The sequence below is a fragment of the Phyllostomus discolor genome, chromosome 5 (genome assembly GCF_004126475.2).
Source record: "Phyllostomus discolor isolate MPI-MPIP mPhyDis1 chromosome 5, mPhyDis1.pri.v3, whole genome shotgun sequence".
In the NCBI taxonomy this organism is placed as follows: domain Eukaryota; kingdom Metazoa; phylum Chordata; class Mammalia; order Chiroptera; family Phyllostomidae; genus Phyllostomus; species Phyllostomus discolor.
Window position 1 is genome coordinate 150,053,204 of NC_040907.2, and position 16,789 is coordinate 150,069,992.

General features: G+C 36.7%; 1 protein-coding gene and 1 long non-coding RNA gene across 14 annotated transcripts in view; both read left to right on the forward strand.

Annotated features, from left to right (window-relative positions):
* LCOR (ligand dependent nuclear receptor corepressor) overlaps positions 1-16,789 on the forward strand; it is a 127,628-nt gene that overhangs the window by 16,852 nt on the left and 93,987 nt on the right. The window lies entirely within an intron of this gene.
* LOC118500881 overlaps positions 1-16,789 on the forward strand; it is a 32,120-nt gene that overhangs the window by 12,415 nt on the left and 2,916 nt on the right. Inside the window, exons 2-3 of the long non-coding RNA XR_004903462.1 lie at positions 2,396-2,402; positions 2,763-2,770. This is a non-coding gene — a long non-coding RNA (uncharacterized LOC118500881). The remainder of the gene's footprint in view (positions 1-2,395; positions 2,403-2,762; positions 2,771-16,789) is intronic.

Below are 16,789 nucleotides of genomic sequence, written 5' to 3' on the forward strand. Positions count from 1 at the left end.
TCCTTCGATATATAGGATGACGCTAAAATCAACTGAACCCTATTGCCCAGGGCTTTTATTCTTTTTGATGCAATTGTAAATGGGATTGTTCTGAAGACTCAGGAATAGTTTGTTATTAGCGTTTGGGAACGCAGCAGATTTTTATATATTGGTTTTGTATCCTGTAACTTTACTGAGTAAGTTTATTCTGACAATTTTTTGGTGGACTCTTTAGGGTTTCCCATGTAGTATGTTACCTGCAAACAGTGACAGTTCTACTTCTTTCCAATTTGGTCTGGGTAGGACTAACAATACAGTTGTGTGCTGCAAAATGATGTTTCAGTCAATGAAGGACCAGCACATATGACGGTGGTCTTATGATATTAAAATAGAGCTGAAAAATTTCTGTTGCCTGGTGATGTTCTAGCTGTCATAATGTTGTAGTGAATTGCATTACTTACGTGTTTGTGGTGATGCTGGTGTAAACAAACTTACTTCACTGCCAGCTGTATAAAAGTACATCACATACAATTATGTACAGTACATAATACCTAACAAACAACTGTTACAGTTTATGTATTTACTATGCTGTACTTTCTATTGTTATTTTAAAGTGTACTCTTTCTGCTTATAAAAAGTTTGCTGTAAAACAGTATGCCATGTTAAACTGGCAGCGTCATCATACATTTTCATGCATCTTGTGTTTACCTCATTTTTGACTGCATCATTTTCTCTTGTGTTTGATTAATTGCCTGTTCTTCTGTATAGTAACATGTTATACAGGCTTTTGTCCAAGAAACAATAGCTATACCATATTGCCTGGATGGTAATAGGCTGTCCCATCTACATTTGTGTAAGTGTACTCTGTGATATTTGCACAGTGATGAAATCACCTACTCGTTTTTCAGAACACATCCCTGTCATTAAGTGGTACATGACTGTACCATGTTAAATAAAAGTGGTGAGTCTTGTTCCTGATCTTAAAGGAAAAGCTTTTCACTCTTCACCATTATATTAGCTGTGTGTTTGTCATATATGGCCTTTTTCATGATGAAATACATTCCTTTTTACGCACCTGAAAGAGTTTTTATCATAAATGGATGTTGAATATTGTCAAATGTTTTTTCTGCATCTGTTGAGATTGTTATCTTTGTGTTGTTAATGTGGTATATATCATATTGACTGATTTGCTAATTTTGAACCATCTTTGCATCCCAGCAGTAAACCCCTCTTGTGATCATGATGTGTGATCCTTTTGTGTTTGTGTGTTTTAATCCTCACCAGAGAGGAAGGGTGAAAGAGACAGAGAGTGGGTTGGCCCTTGAATAACACAGGTTTTAACTGTGTAGGTCCACTTATACACAAAATTTTTAACATGTTTACCTTAGGATTTTATTTTTTAAAGGTTTTATTTATTTATTTTTAGAGAGAGGGGAAGGGAGGGAGAAAGAGAGGGAGAGAAACATCAGTGTGTGGTTGCTTTTCGTGCACCCCCGACTGGCGACCTGTCCCAGGCTTGTGCCCTGACTGGCAATCGAACCAGCAACCATTTGGTTTGCAGCCCATGCTCAGTCCACTGAGCTACACCTGCCAGGGTTCCTTATGATTTTCTTAATTACATTTTCTTTTCTGTAGCTCAACTTAATTGTAAGAATACAATACATAACACATAGTACAAAGTAAGTGTTAATTGACTGTTACTAGCAAGGCTGTGGCCAACGGTAGTCTATCAATAGTTAAGTTTTGGGGGAATGAAAAGGTGTATGTTGATTTTCAACTTCATGGGTGGTCACCTCCACAACTCTGTGTTGTTATGGGTCATCTGTATTTTGTTGAGGGTTTTTGAATTTGTTCATAAGGGATATTGGCCTGTAATTTTCTTTTCTTGTGGCATCCTCATCTGGTTTCCACACCAGGGTAATGCTAGCCTTGTGAAATGAATTTGGAAGAATTCCTTTCTCTTGTATTTTTTGGAAGAGTTGGAGAACGATTAGTATTCTTTGAATGTTTGGTAGAATTTAACCAAAGGGAAGCCATCTGGTGATCCTTGGCTCTTGGTTGTTGGGAGATTTTTGATTATGGAGTCATTATCCTTCCTAGTAATTGGTCTGTTCAGATTTTTTATCTTATCATGATCCAGTCCTGGTAGGTTGTATGTTTCTAGGAATTTATCAATTTCCTTGAGGTTGTCCACTTTGTTGGCAGTCAGTGTTTGTGATTATATTTGTTTGAGTCCTCTCTTTTTTCCGAAGTGGACCTAGATAAAGGATTTCAGTTTTCTTTCTCTTTTCAAAGAACCAGCTCTTCATTTCATCGATCTTTTCTATTGACTTGTAGTCTGTATTTCATTAATTTTTGCTCTATGTTGTATCCTTCCTTCTAATTCAGGACTTTGTTCTTTTTCTAGTTCCTTGAGGTATATAGTTAGGTTGACAGTTTTCTTGTTAATTGAGGTATAGGCATTTATCACTGAATTTTCTTTTTAGAACTGCTTTTGCTGTATCCCATAAGTTTTGGTATGTTACATTTCCATTTTCATTTGTCTCAGGGTATTTTTTAATTTCTCTTTTTATTCTTTAATTCATTAGTTCAGTAGCCTGTTGTTTAATCTCCACATATTTGCATGTTTTCCAGTTTTTTATTTTTTTAATTATATTTTGATTATGCTATTACAGTTGTTCCAATTTCCCCTTTTTGTCCCCTCTAGTTTTCTTCTGTTTTCTTTTTTTGCGGGGGTGGGGGGGCGGATTTTATTTATTTTTTAGGGAGGGAGGGGGGGAGAGAAACATCAGTGTGTGGTTGCCTCTTGCCTACCCCCTGCTGGCCTGCAACCCTGGCATGTGCCCTGACTGGGAATCAAACTGGCAACCCTTTGTTTTGTAGACCAGGCCTCAGCCACTAAGCCACACCAGCTAGGGCCCCTCTAGTTTTCTTGTAATTAATCTCTAGTTTCATATCACTGTGGTCAGAAAAGATGCTTGATACTATTTCATTCCTCTTAAATTTATTAAGAGTTGTTTCATGGCCTAAGATATGACCTGCCTTGGAAAATGTTTTATGTGAACTTAAGAAGAATGTATATTCTCTTGTTTTTGTATGGAATGTTCTGTAAATATATGTTAAATCAATTTGATCTAATGGGTCATTTAAGGCCAATGTTTCCTTATTGATTTTCTGTCTGGATGATCTACCCATTGATGTAAGTGGGATATTAGTGGGATAATAGTCTCATACTATTGTTATGTTGCTGTCTGTTTTTCCCTTCAAGTCTGTTAATATTTGCTTTATATATTTAGGTGTTTCTATGTTGGGTGCATAAATACTTACAAATGTTATACTTTCTAGTTGGATTAATCTATTTATCATTATGTAATATCCTTTGTCTTTTATTATAGTCTTTGTTTTGAAGTTTATTTTATTTGATAATAGTTACTCCAGCTTTCTTTTGGTTTTCATTTGCATGGAATATTATTTCCCATTGTTTTATTTTCAGTCTGTGTGTGTATCCTTACATCTAAAGTGAGTTTCTTGTAGGGAGCATGTAGATGGGTCTTTTTATTTTTGGCCATTCAACTGTTGTATGTGTTTTGATTGGAGAATTTAGTCCATTTACATTTAAAGTAATTATTGATAGGTTTGTGCTTATTGCCGTTTTCTTAATTGTTTTCTTGCTGTTTTTGTAGTTAGGTGTTCCTTCTCTTTCTTTGTGGTTCCATGACTTTCTTTAGTGTTGACATTCCTTTCTCTTTCTCTTTTCTGTATTTGCTATAGATTTTTGCTTTGTGGTTACCATGAGGCTTACATATAATTTATAACTATAGTAATCCCTTTTGAGTTGATAACAACTTAAGTTTGACCCCTTTGTAAAGGCCAACATTATTTCTCCCCCTTTTTTTGATGTTAAATTTTTATCTTATTTTATGTATCCTTTAATTAACGTAATCATAGTTATTTTTACTACTCTTGTCATTTAACTTTCATACTAACTTTATCAGTGATTAATCCATGTTTACTATATATTTAACTTTACAGTGAGATTTATTCTTTCATATATGTCCTTATTACTATTTAGCAGCCTTTCTTTTCAGCTTAAAGAAGTCCCTTTAATATTTTTTGGCATGGCTGGTTTAGTGGCGATGAACTCCTCTTTAGCTTTTGCTTGTCTAGAAAACTCTTTATCTTTCTACTTCTGAATAATAACTTTGCTAGATGGCATATTCTTTGTTGCAAGTTATTTGTTTTTACCTAGCACTTTGAATATGTTTTGCCATTTCTGGCCTGCAAAGTTTCTTCTGATAAATCTGCTGATAACCTTATGGGGGTTCACTTGTAGGTAACAAGTTGTTTTTCTCTTGCTGTTTTCAGTAGTCTCTCTTTGTTTTAACTTTTTTAAAAGATTTTATTTATTTTTAGAGAGAGAAGAGAGGAGAGGGAGAGAGGGAGAGAAATGTTGATGTGAGAGAGAAACATTGATCAGTTGCCTCTTGCATGCACCCTGACTAGGGATGGAACCCACAATCCAGGCCTGTGCCCTGACCGGGAGTTGAATCTTTCACTTTGTGGGATGATGCCCAACCAACTCACCACACTGGTTAGGATTTCTTGTTTTAACTTTTGACATTTTGATTGTAATGTGTCTTGGTGTTAGTCTCTTTGGGTTCCTTTTGTTTGGAGTTCCCTGGGCTTTCTGGATCTGTTTCTTTCCCTAGGTTAGGGAAGTTTTTGGCTATTATTTCTTCAAATAAGATTTCTGCCCTCTTCTCCTCTGGGAGCCCTTTGATGTGAACTTAGTCTGTTTGATATTGTGTTGTAAGTACCTTAAGCTATCTTCACTTACTTTCATTCTTATTTCTTTTTGCTATGCCGGGTTAGTTCTACTCCATTGTCTTTGAGCTGACTTCTTTTTTAAAAATTTATTTTTTTAAATTATATTTTACATTCAGTATTGTTTTCTATTAGTTTCAGGTGTTTAGCAAGGTAACTAGACAATCATATACTTCACTGACTTATTCTTTCTTCTGCATTGTCTAAGCTGTTTTTGAACCCTTCTGGTATATTATTCAGATCACTTATTATATTAAACATGTAATTAAATCTGTATAATAACTACCAAGCGGGTATTATTTTAATTTATAGACAGAAAAATAACTGATGCTACTGTACATTTATGGTGTTCAGCCTCAAGTGGACTGTCAGTACTGGGAACTCTTTTGTGTATTCTTGGTCAGTTCCTGGAGTTTACTACAATGGCTCTCTTGTAGCTCCTGTGCACCCCTACCTCTCTCTCAGCTGATGACCTTGTCAGCTTCAGAACAGTAAAAATTGATGCCATTTAAAGGGAATATTTTCTGCCCTGGCTGGTGTGGCCCCATGGATTGAGTGCCAGCCTGTGAACTGAAAGCTCACAGGTTTGATTCCCAGTCAGGGCACATGCCTGGGTTGCAGGCCAGGTCCCCATTTGAGGACATCCAAAAGTCAACTGATCAGTGTTTCTCTCCCTGTCTTTCTCTTTCCTTTCCCCTCTCTGAAAATAAATAAAGTCTTAAAAAATAATAAAGAGAATATTTTCCCAACATTTTCCGTTTCATTCCTAGCACTACTTGGAAAACTTGAGAATGATATTTATCTCTAAAATATTGTTTCAAATATTGACCACCTGAACAAAACCAGAGATATTTGTAAAAATTGAAAATTATGGAGTCCTACCCCAGATCAGCTGAATTAGAATCTTCTTAGATGGGGCATGGGAATCTATATTTTAAACAGTTATCTCAGGTGATTCTTGTATACACTGAAGTTTGAAAACCTCGGACATACAGAATAAAGTTGCCTTAATCATCATGCAAGGCCTTTAATACCAGCCTACTTCTTCAGTCTCAACTCTCTATAACCTTCCCAGTCCCCACTCTATAATCACTCAAGTCCTCGAACCACAAAATATAAGTCAATTGTGTTATTATGCTACTTTATTTCCTTTATTTTGTTTTACTAATTCTACCTCGCCTTGTTTGCAAGACCCCTGAAGTCAGTGACCACATCACATCACTGACAAAGTACAGGCACACAATGGATGCTCATTAAATGTTAGTGGAAAGGTAGAAAACAGGAGTTCATGCCACTGTGGAGGCATAGGTAGAAATGCTTTGTTTCCTCGCACAACCGAAAGGATAACAACCAATCTAAAAACAATAAACAACCAGAAGTGCCAGAAAATCACACTGCATGGAACTCTGACAACCAAGGAGTTAAAGAAACATTCACCCAGAATGGTAGGAGATGGGCAGCCAAGTGGAAAGGATGCACAGCAAGGTGGCAGACCCTGCCAGCGAGGCAGGGCTGGCTGAACAGGAAAATAAAGACTCAAAGCTAGCTGTAAACTATGCAGGGGTTGCCATGGCAGGTGAATCTCCCGGTCTCACACAAGAGAGTTTGTTAGAAAGTGAGACTAGAGCCAAGCAAGTGAGCTACATTGTTCCCTCTCTGACCCCTCCCACACAGACAGCGCTACAATGCAGCAAAGAGGGTTGCCTCACTCTGGTGAATACCTAAGGTCCCGCCCCATTATAACATAACAGGTGCGCTAAGACGAAGAAATATGTCCCAAATGAATGAACAGATCAAAACTCCAGAAAAAGAGCTAAGCAACGAGGAGGTAGCCAACCTATCTGATGCAGAATTGAAAACACTGGTAATCAGGATGCTCACAGAACTTATTGAGCTTGGTTGCAAAATGAAGGCTACCCAAAGTGAAATAAAGCAAAAATATACAGGGAACCAACAGTTAAGTGAAGGAAACTGGGACTCAAATGACCAATTTGGAACAAAAGGAAGAAGTAAACATCCAGCTGGAACAGAATGAAGAAATAAGAATTTAAAAAAATAAGGAGAGGCTTAGGAAACTCTAGGACAACTTCAGTGCTCTAACATCAGAAGCGTAGGGGCACCAGAAGGAGAACAAGAGCAAGAAGTTGAAAACTTCGAACAAATAATGAAGAAAAACTTCCCCCATCTGGTGAAGGAAATAGACTTCCAGGAAACCCAGAGTCCCAAAGAAATTGGACCCAAAGAGGAACACACACAATGATGTTAAATTTTAACATCATTAAGTTAACCCAAGATTAAAGAGAGAATCTTGAAAGGAGTTACCTATAAAGGAGTGCCAATAAGGCTGTCAGCTGATTTCTTAAAAGAAACCTTACAGGAAGAAGGAGCTGGAAGGAAGTATTCGAAGTCATGAAAGGTAAGGACCAATGTCCAAAATTACTCTATCCCACAAAGCTATTATTTAGAATGGAAGGGCAGATAAAGTGCTTCCCAGATAAGGTCAAGTTAAAAGACTTCATCATCACCAAGCCCTTATTATAGGAAATGTTAAAGGGACTTATCTAAGAAATAGAAGAAGATCAAAAACTGAGCAGTAAAATCACAACAAACTCACAACTATTGACAACTGAACCTAAAAGAACAAAAACAAAAACAAAAGCTAAGCAAACAACTAGAACAGTAACAGAATCAGAGAAATGGACATCACATGGAGGATTTTCAGTGGGAGGGGGAGGAGAAGAATTGGGGAAAAGTACAGGGAATAAGAAGCATAACTGGTAGGCATAAAATAGGGAGAGATTAAGAATGGTGTAGGAAACAGAACTCAAATTATGTACAGCCCATGGACACGAACTAAGCGGGGGAATGCTGGAAGGTTGGTGCAGTGTGGAGGGGTTGTAAAGGGGAAAAAATGGGACAATTGTAATAGCATAATCAATAAAATATATTTAAAAGTTGTCAAATAAAAGGTAGAGAACTACTTTTGAAATTTCACTATTTTTGAAATATTAAACACATGACTGAAATCGAATAATAGTGTTCTGTTTATAGTGACTCGAGTTAACTAAAGACAAAATTAGCATGAGAAAGGGAGTATAGGTATTTTGGACACAATTTGTGGTATCCTTAATGGCTTTACCATAGTGATTTTTAAAAGAAGTTAGTGGGATGAGTTGCCCTCTGAGAACCACTGTATTAGAGATACTATGAACAAGTTTTCTATGCACGTGAATTGTATGGAGAGGCAAGTGAAACTTGATCTTTAACAGGCAAAACATTATTTTTGTCTTATTTCACCTCAAAATGCAGTCGTCTTCTTTTTACTCAGAATGTGTGTATTAATTTGAGGTTTCTGACATACTAGTTAAAAGGAATAGGAAAGGGCTGGGAATTTTCCAGAGACAAATAGGTAAAAGTTGAAGGTGGGCAGCAGGTGAAGGAAGTGTTTGGATTTTATATTAGTATAAAATGTTGATGTTCTTTCCAGAAGTCCAGGGACATTTACTGATATACCATATGTGTGACACAATTTACTTGAAGTAGAAACAAATGAAGCATGAACAATGATAGCCATATTAAAGGGTAAAACTGTTGTAAATGTTCTCAGTATAGAAAAGATTTCAGTATGACTTTGCCACCACTCTAGGCATTGTGTAGTGATGTTGACCTAGAACTGTCACTGCTTTAGGGGTGGTAGTGATTTGGCATGTTACTGAGGAGGAAAAAATTTTTATCAATGCCTTGTTTTTAGGTATTGATACTTAGGTTTTTATAACTCTGAGAGTTCCTTGTATTGTTCATATTTTGCCATCAGGAACTCACAGATCTATATTTTAATAACAAGTATGAATGGTTTTAGATTCTAAAGCTCTTTATATCAGATGGCCTGATGGATAGGGAATGGACATGGATACAGACTGTTCTTTTTCTACTGGCTTTTCATGTCTCTTTGCCAAATTTGAGAAAATAGCTGGAAAAAAAATGAGGCCCTCTTTTCAATCATATGACATGTTGCAGTATTCTGCCTTTATCAATCAAGACTCTTCAAAAACCCAGTTCAAATTAATCAAAGTCAAAAAGGTCATTTTGTAAGGTTTGGTTAAACTTAGAAAAAATATGACCTTATGAGTATTTTTTTTAGTTTCTAATTTATAAGAAGTGGGTATTTTCTTTTTAAAAATATTTTATTTATTTTTAGAGAGAAGGGAAAAGAGGGAGAAAGAAAGAGAGAGAAACATCAATGTGTGGTTGCCTCTCACATGTCCCCCACTAGGGACCTGGCCTGCAACCCAGGCATGTGCCCTGACTGGGAATTGAACTGGCAACCTTTTGGTTCGCAGCCCGTGCTCAATCCACTAAGCTACACCAGCTGGGCCGGAAGTGGGTATTTTCTATAGGCGCTGTAATTCTTTCTCAAAACCATGTGATAAAGAAAAATTTACTTTTAAGGAACTTCAGAATTTAGTGGAAAAATAATTTGGTGGACCTGTGTAACACTTAATATATACTTCCCCCATATTCACTAAAGTGAAATAGGAACAATAAGTAAAGAAAATGTCATACCTTGAATTAGTAATGATAAAAGCAATACAATTAATTTTCATTATTTTTGACAGTAACACCTTTTAAGAAAATTCAGTAATATTTTCTTAGTTTAAAACTCAAAATTATATTTAAGTGTGCAATGAGAAGTCTTTTTCCACCCATGCTCCATCTACTCTAGTTTTACTTTCCTCCTGTAACCATTTTTATCACCTATTCTGTCAGTGTTTCTTTATAAAAATAAAAGCAAATGTTAATATTTAGTTTCTCCCATTTGTTACATAAAACAATACATATAAATTACCTTGTTCTGTACCTTGCATTTTTCACTCAATATATCTTAGCTATCTTTCCATATCAGTGTGCAGAGAGCATGCTCATTTTTATAGCTGCATTTCACTCCATTGTTTGGATGAACTATAATATATTTAAGTGGTTATCGAACACCTAATTAAATCGAGTTGTTTCTGCTTTTCACTATCACTGACTGTGCTTCAGTGAGTGGTATTGTACATAAATTATTTTGTATGTGTGCTGGTATCTATAGGATACATTCCCAAAAATGTTATTTGTATTTGTAATTTTGTGACATACTGCCAAATTGCCTTCTACATGGATGATACCATTTTGTAGTCCTTCCATCATTGTAGGAGAGTATCCATTAGGAGAACGTTTGAATCCCCGTAGCCTTACCAATAGTACTATGTCTGACTGCAGATTTTTCAAAATTGATAGGTAAAAAATATTCTCAGTATAGTGTTTTAAAATTTTATTTATTTATTTTTAGAGGGGGAGGGAGAAAGAAAAAGAGGGAGAGAAACATCAGTGTGTGAGAGAAACATCAACTGGTTACCTCCCACATGCCCCCAACCTGGTGCCTGGCCCACAATCCAAGCGTGTACCCTGACCAGGATTTGAACCAGCAACCCTTCAGTTCACAGGACAGTGCTCAACCCACTGAGCCACACCTGCCAGGGCATTCTCAGTATAGTTTTTAGTAGCATTTTCTATATGAGTGAGGTTGAGCCTCTTATTTTTAAGGCCATTCCCATTTATTTTAATTTACTTGCTGCAGTGATGATTATGATACATTGCCATTGGTGAAAATAATGTTTTAATAGAGGAGGAAAGACAGGAGATGATTGTTACTAGAAAAAAGACTTCTGGATTTTCTTCTTCCAACTCATGAATTTTCACTTTCAGAATTGATTCTGAAAGTTCAGTTGATCTGTTTTAGGCGGTCTGCAGTGTGTGATGGGCACAGCATAGGCATAAGGTTTTTCTGCCGTTAAGCCTTTTCCACCTTTTTCAAGAAAGTATAGGTGGTTGTTATGCAGTCTCTTTAAACTACTTCAGAAGACTGTAGAAAATTGTTCAAATTTTGCCCAAAGGCTTGGTTTTGTATTTACTATGTTTGCTAAACTAGTCTTTATCTAGTTGGTATAAGATAATTTCTATAAATGTTTTTGCTTTAATTTAGTATGACCTACAAAGTGTTAGATGACTTCTTTCATTATGCTGTTTTTTGTCCCCAGCTTGCCTATTGCATTGGTTCTTTTTGGCACTTCATTCTTTATGTGTCAGTAAGCATTCTGTTTACTGAATGTCAGTAGAACTGTTTTGAGCTTTTTTGTAGTAATGGCACTTTGTTTGCATTCTGAACTAAACCCCCTTCCTTAAGCAGTTATGTTTATACAGCTATTAATGCCCTGAAATATTATGTTGGCAGTTGTTTGTGATCACAAAATCTGATATCTTGGAAATTACAGGGGAATCATGTAGTAAAATACTCACCAGAGATTAAAGATAAAAATAAATGTGCCCAGGTAGAGGAACAATAGGTAGAATGAAGGTAGAAACTAATGACTCAGAGGATAATGCTATATTCTGAGAGCCAAGCTGACAAGGAAGTACATACTCAGTGAGTCATAAATAACAACCCAAAATGTTCTCTCTCAAATAAAGGCATATTAATTTAGAGGCTATCAAGTAAGGACAGCCTCTTTGCTTCAGGGACAGTCAGTTGTTTAGATGGTTTGGCTGAATTGCATTTTAATATGTTCATTGAGTCAAATGTGCTGTGAGCATTTACACTAGCTATCCACCACTATGCTACATGCAGGGATACAATGATGTGTGTGCATAGCAGACTGTTCCTGCTTGCATGACAGAGTCTAATGGGAGAAATAGGGACATTAATCACATGAGGAACCTATAACTACACAATGAAATAAGAATTCTGAAAGGAGACATTGTTCTTTGTGTGTGTAATTATGTTTGTGGTGGGAGCTGATTGGAGTAATAGAAATTCAGAAGAATTTCTAAGAAAAGGAATTTTCATCTGAGAGATGCAAGATGAACGGGAATTAATTAACCAGGGGAAGGCAAAGAAGAGTGGTAGGGTGGAGAGGATTCTTCCAGGCAGGGTATCAGAATTCAGAAGACAGAAAAAGAAAATTAAGCCATGCTTTCTCTCTTAGTATTCTGGCTTTTATAAATATTTCTATTTCCTTTTCACCACTTGGTGGCACTTGAACATGCTTAACTAAGCCCAGTTTTGGCTGTGGAATATTCTTGTGCTGTTTTGGGTTTTTATTTTTGTTTTTGTTTTTGTTTTTTGTTTGTTTTTAATTACAAACTGATAGGGAAACTGATAGATGTGAAAATTTGAGGCACGGGGAACACTGAATAAGTTAATTATTAAGAGGTTATGGGAAGAAAAGACCGAGTGTACTCAGGCACCAGATAATTCTGTAAGTGGACAGCTGAGCGGTCACTCCCTTTGGGGAAGCATGAAGGAATTGCTTCACAGGCACTCTTTAGTTGTTGCCCTCTTTTCTTTCTAAATTGAAATAGGAGTGGGGTTTTTTTTAACTGCCTTTTTTATTGTGATGTAATTAAAATGTACTATTCTTAAGTTTTAACAGCTCTATACCCCCCTATGACCTCTATCCAAAACAAGATATAGAACATTTCCATTTCCGGTCTCCTAGAAAGCCCATTCATGTGCTTTTCCAGCCAGTTGCCCACCATCACAATAACTAATTTTTATAACCATATATTAGTTTTGCCCACACCTGGATATGAAAGGAGTCATACGGCTTGTACTCTTTTGTGTCTGACTTCTTTTGCTTAAACATAGTGTTTGTTTGGGTTGTTACATTAATAGTTCATTCCTTTTTAAAGTGAATTTATTCAGATATAGAGGTATCATAAGGTAGAATCAAGGTAGCAAACAACCCATGTAAAGCAAACAATTCAGTCATTTTTACTATATTTACAGAGTTATGTAAACATTACAATTCAGATTTTAGAACATTTTTATCATTCCCAATGGGTGTCATTCTCAGTTTACAGATGAGAACCCATTTCATTAGCAGTCCCTCCTCATTCTGTCCCCCTCTCTTTTCCACCCTCCAATCATAGACAATTGTTGTTTGTTTTGTCTATATAGATCTGTCTATTCTGGACATAAATTTATTCTTTTTTTTTTTAATTGCTGAGTAGTATTCCATTGTATGGGTATACCACAATTTATCCATTTTGTTGATGATGGACATTTGGATTGTTTCCAGTTTGGGGTTATCATAAGTACGATTACCCCATAGATACTTTTGTATGCCCTTTTTCATTTCTCTTATGTAAATACCTAGGAATGGAATTGCTGGGCCAAAGGGTAGAAATACATGTTTAACTTCACAAGAAACCGCCAAACAACTCTCCAAAGAGGTTGTAACTTCATTTTACATTTTCCGCAACTATGTGTGGAGAGATCAGTTACTCCACATTCTCACGAATATGCAGTGTTTGTGAGTCTTTTGTTTTTTTCACCATTCTAGTGGCTGTGAAGTGGTGTCTTTGTTTTACTGTTTTATTTTAATTTTCCTGATGACTAATAATGTTGAACACTTTTTCATGTACTCACTGGACTTTGATGTATGGTTCTTTTGAAGTGTCTAAACCTGTTGCCCATTAAAAAATATTGAATCTATATATTTATTTGTGAGTGTTCTTTATATAGTTAATATGAAATTTTATATGTAATTGACTCTTTGCGATATTGTAATTTAGAAGATATTTGGTCTTCATCCACAGTGTCTGGCTCACAGGTTCCAAAACCCTTTGAATTTCCTAAGTGTTGAGAGTGATGATCTAATTGTTTTCTATATGTTAATGCAATAGTATTTGTATATTTCCCCACCCAAGGGTGAGGTCTGGTTGCTAGGAGAACCAACCTTGTGATTAGAGGTTTTGAACTTTCAGCCCCAGCTTCTACCCCCACTTCTGAGGGTAGAGGTACTAGAGATTTTCAGTTGCTAATGGCCAGTGACTTGGTCAGTCATGACCATGTAATGGAGCCTTAATAAAAACCTGGGAGGAAAGTTTGTTGGGTTTTGTTGTTGTTTTGAAGAGCTTCCATGTTGTGGAACCAGAACACTTCCAAGTGCCACTGTGCTGGGCCCCGAGCTCCTCAAGGACAGAATCCTCATTGTTTGGGACCTTGTCCTATATATTTGTATCTCTTCATCTGGCTGTTGATTCATATCCTTTAGTATCCTTTGTAATAAATTGGTACTCTAGCAATATGTTTCTCTGAGTTCTGTGAGCCATTTTAGAGAATCATTTGAACCCAAGGAGAGGGTTGTGGGAACCTCTGATTTACAGCCAATAGATCAAATGTACAGCTAACAGCATGGAGTTGAAATTGGCATTCTAAAGTGGAGGGGGTCATTGGAACTTTCATTCTATAGCCAGTTGGTCAGAAGCACAGGTATGAGCCTGGGCTTGTGGCTGGTGTCTGAAGAGAGAGGGAGAGGGAGAGGGAGAGGGGGGGAGAGGGAGAGGGTGAGAGAGAGAAAGAGAGAGAGAGAGTGAGAGTGTGTGTGTGTGTGTGTGGTGCGGGGCAGCCCCACATTGAAATCGAGTCTCAGAACTCCATTCACTCTTTAGCAAATAGAAAGACAGAACTACCTATCGGTGGGCAAACTACTATTACATGGTGGTTTTTTAGTCTGCAAAATATGTTTTTAAAGATTCAGAATAGCAAAAGTTCATTTCATTTAGAATTTTTCTTAGGAGGTTGCTACAGTAGCTATTTCATTATTGAATCATGAAATGAATGGTTCCCTGCAGTCAGGGTACAACAGCTTTTGGGATGTGTGCCTTCTAAACAGCAGCAGTGAACAAACCAATTCAGTAACTTTCAGAAGTCACATTATCTGCCACTCCATAGAGCTCAAGGTAGAGATTCATGGTCCTCAGTTTATTTCCTTCTTCCTAGGAGTTTTACCACTTTTGGTAGAGTCCATGGACTACATGGGCCCATATAATCCATGTCACATAGAAGCAGTCCTGACAATTCAGACTCCTGAAATGAGAACAGCCCCTAAACTAGCTCTGTAGCTGGCCATCCAGAAGTTGTGCCACAATCTTAACGTACATCCAATGTCTGATAGTTCACAGAGCTGAAATTAGGTGTGAACTCTGTTGTTAGGGCTCACACCATTCCCACAGTGTCAGGAAGCAGTATTGCTGAGCCTGCAGAAATTCAGAAAGGTTGGCTGGGCCAGGGTATCATTAGAATTGGCAGCCAAAATTTAGCTTTTGATACATCATGGAGTCTTCAGAAAACCAGCCTTTTGGTTAATGGAGAAGATATTCATGAGCTTTCACCAACCTCTCTCTTGCTTGCGGAAAAGAACATGGGGCATTTCATGACCCTAAAGGAATTTTGTTGAAAAATGATTTATTTTACTAGATATGATCTTTGCTAAAATGAAAAGCATTACAGGTAGTCCAGGAATATTTACTATTAAGCATATACAGGGTCTGGCAGAAGTAACACTTGCTTGAGTGTGGTTGGTAGGGTAATAATATGGGTGTAATAATTTATAGTTTTAATTTTAACATTTCACCTAAAATGTCATATGGTGTGCTTGAGTGTGATATTGTTATGTTACAGAATTATATACTTGTGATTTTGTAATAAAAGGGGGGCTTTATTTGTGCCAGACCCTATATATCTCACATGCTATGAAGTTGTTAGACACCTGGTACCTTTTAGTAGATGTTTGTCAATATGTCGACGTTTTAGATCTTGGAAAAGGTTTGCAAGTTTTCCTCATTTTATAAAAGTTTTTTTCACTTTTGTATACTTCATCATTAAAGATTACGATTCTTGCCTATCTGTATCCAGTCTTTAATCCACACTGCCAGTGTAATTTTTCTACAACATGCCATTATCCAGTACAAAATCCTTTAGTGGCTCCCCATCATCTTCAGGATGAAATCTAGACTTTATCATGGCTTTCCAGGAGCATCTTATGATTATAATCTTACCTAGTTTATCTTTGTTTCCCAATAATCAATATGATAATAGCTAACATTTATATAAGTACCTACTCCATATACCAAGGACTGGTCTATGCAGTCATAATAAGCTCCTTGTAATTCTGCAGATAGATCATGTACTCCAATATTCATACCTTTACATATTCTATATTTTGTGGCTAGATTTACTCTTTCCCCCTCCCCCATTCTTCTGCTCCCCTTTTCTTCTGTGACCAGAGTACTCTATTAGTCTATTTATTTAACACCCTACTTGTTCTATGAGACTCCATTCAGACGTCATTTTTTAATGTTTTTTTTTCTATCCTCACCTGAGGACATGCTTAGAGGGGAAGGGAGGAGAAGAGAAAGAGGGAGAAAAACATTGTGAAAGAAACATTGATCCGTTGCCTCCCTGCACAGGCCTTGACTGTGGACCACATATGTCCTGACCTGGAATTGAACCGGAGACCTTTTGCTTTTCAGGACAGTCAGTGTCCAGCCAACTGAGCCACACCAGTCAGGGCAAAAGATTGCAGCTTCTGTTAACATATAACCTCTGCCATCTATTAAAATGAAGTATTAAAACTCAGAAAATAGGATTAACAGCGGACTACAAAAATGGATAATAAAATAAATAGGCATTTCACAAAGAATTCAGAGATCTGAGATAAACATAAGTTGTTTGGTCTTAATTATAATTGAGGAATTGCAGATTTAAACTTCAGGGTAAAATCTTTTTGCCCATCATGTTGGCTAAGATGAAGTCTTAGAATTGTCAAAATTCACAGGAGGCCATCTCAAAGGTACTCCACTGGCCTAAGATGGAAAATTTGAACATATATATAAAAAAAGGAATGACTGCAATGGACCTAACCCTATGAAATAAGTAAAAATCCAGGAGTCCATAATGATACTTTAAAAAACCAAAATAACTATTGATCACCTTTAGAGTTTTCAAGGGTGTCAACTCACTAGTCTGAAACTTGGTACTGGAAGAATGAAACACTTAGGCTTCCTTTTGTTGCAAAATGTATTTCAAGGTAACCAAATAGTTGAGAGTGGAAAGCTCTTCATTGAAGAATTGTGGCTAATAAGAAAGAATTAAAGTATTAGA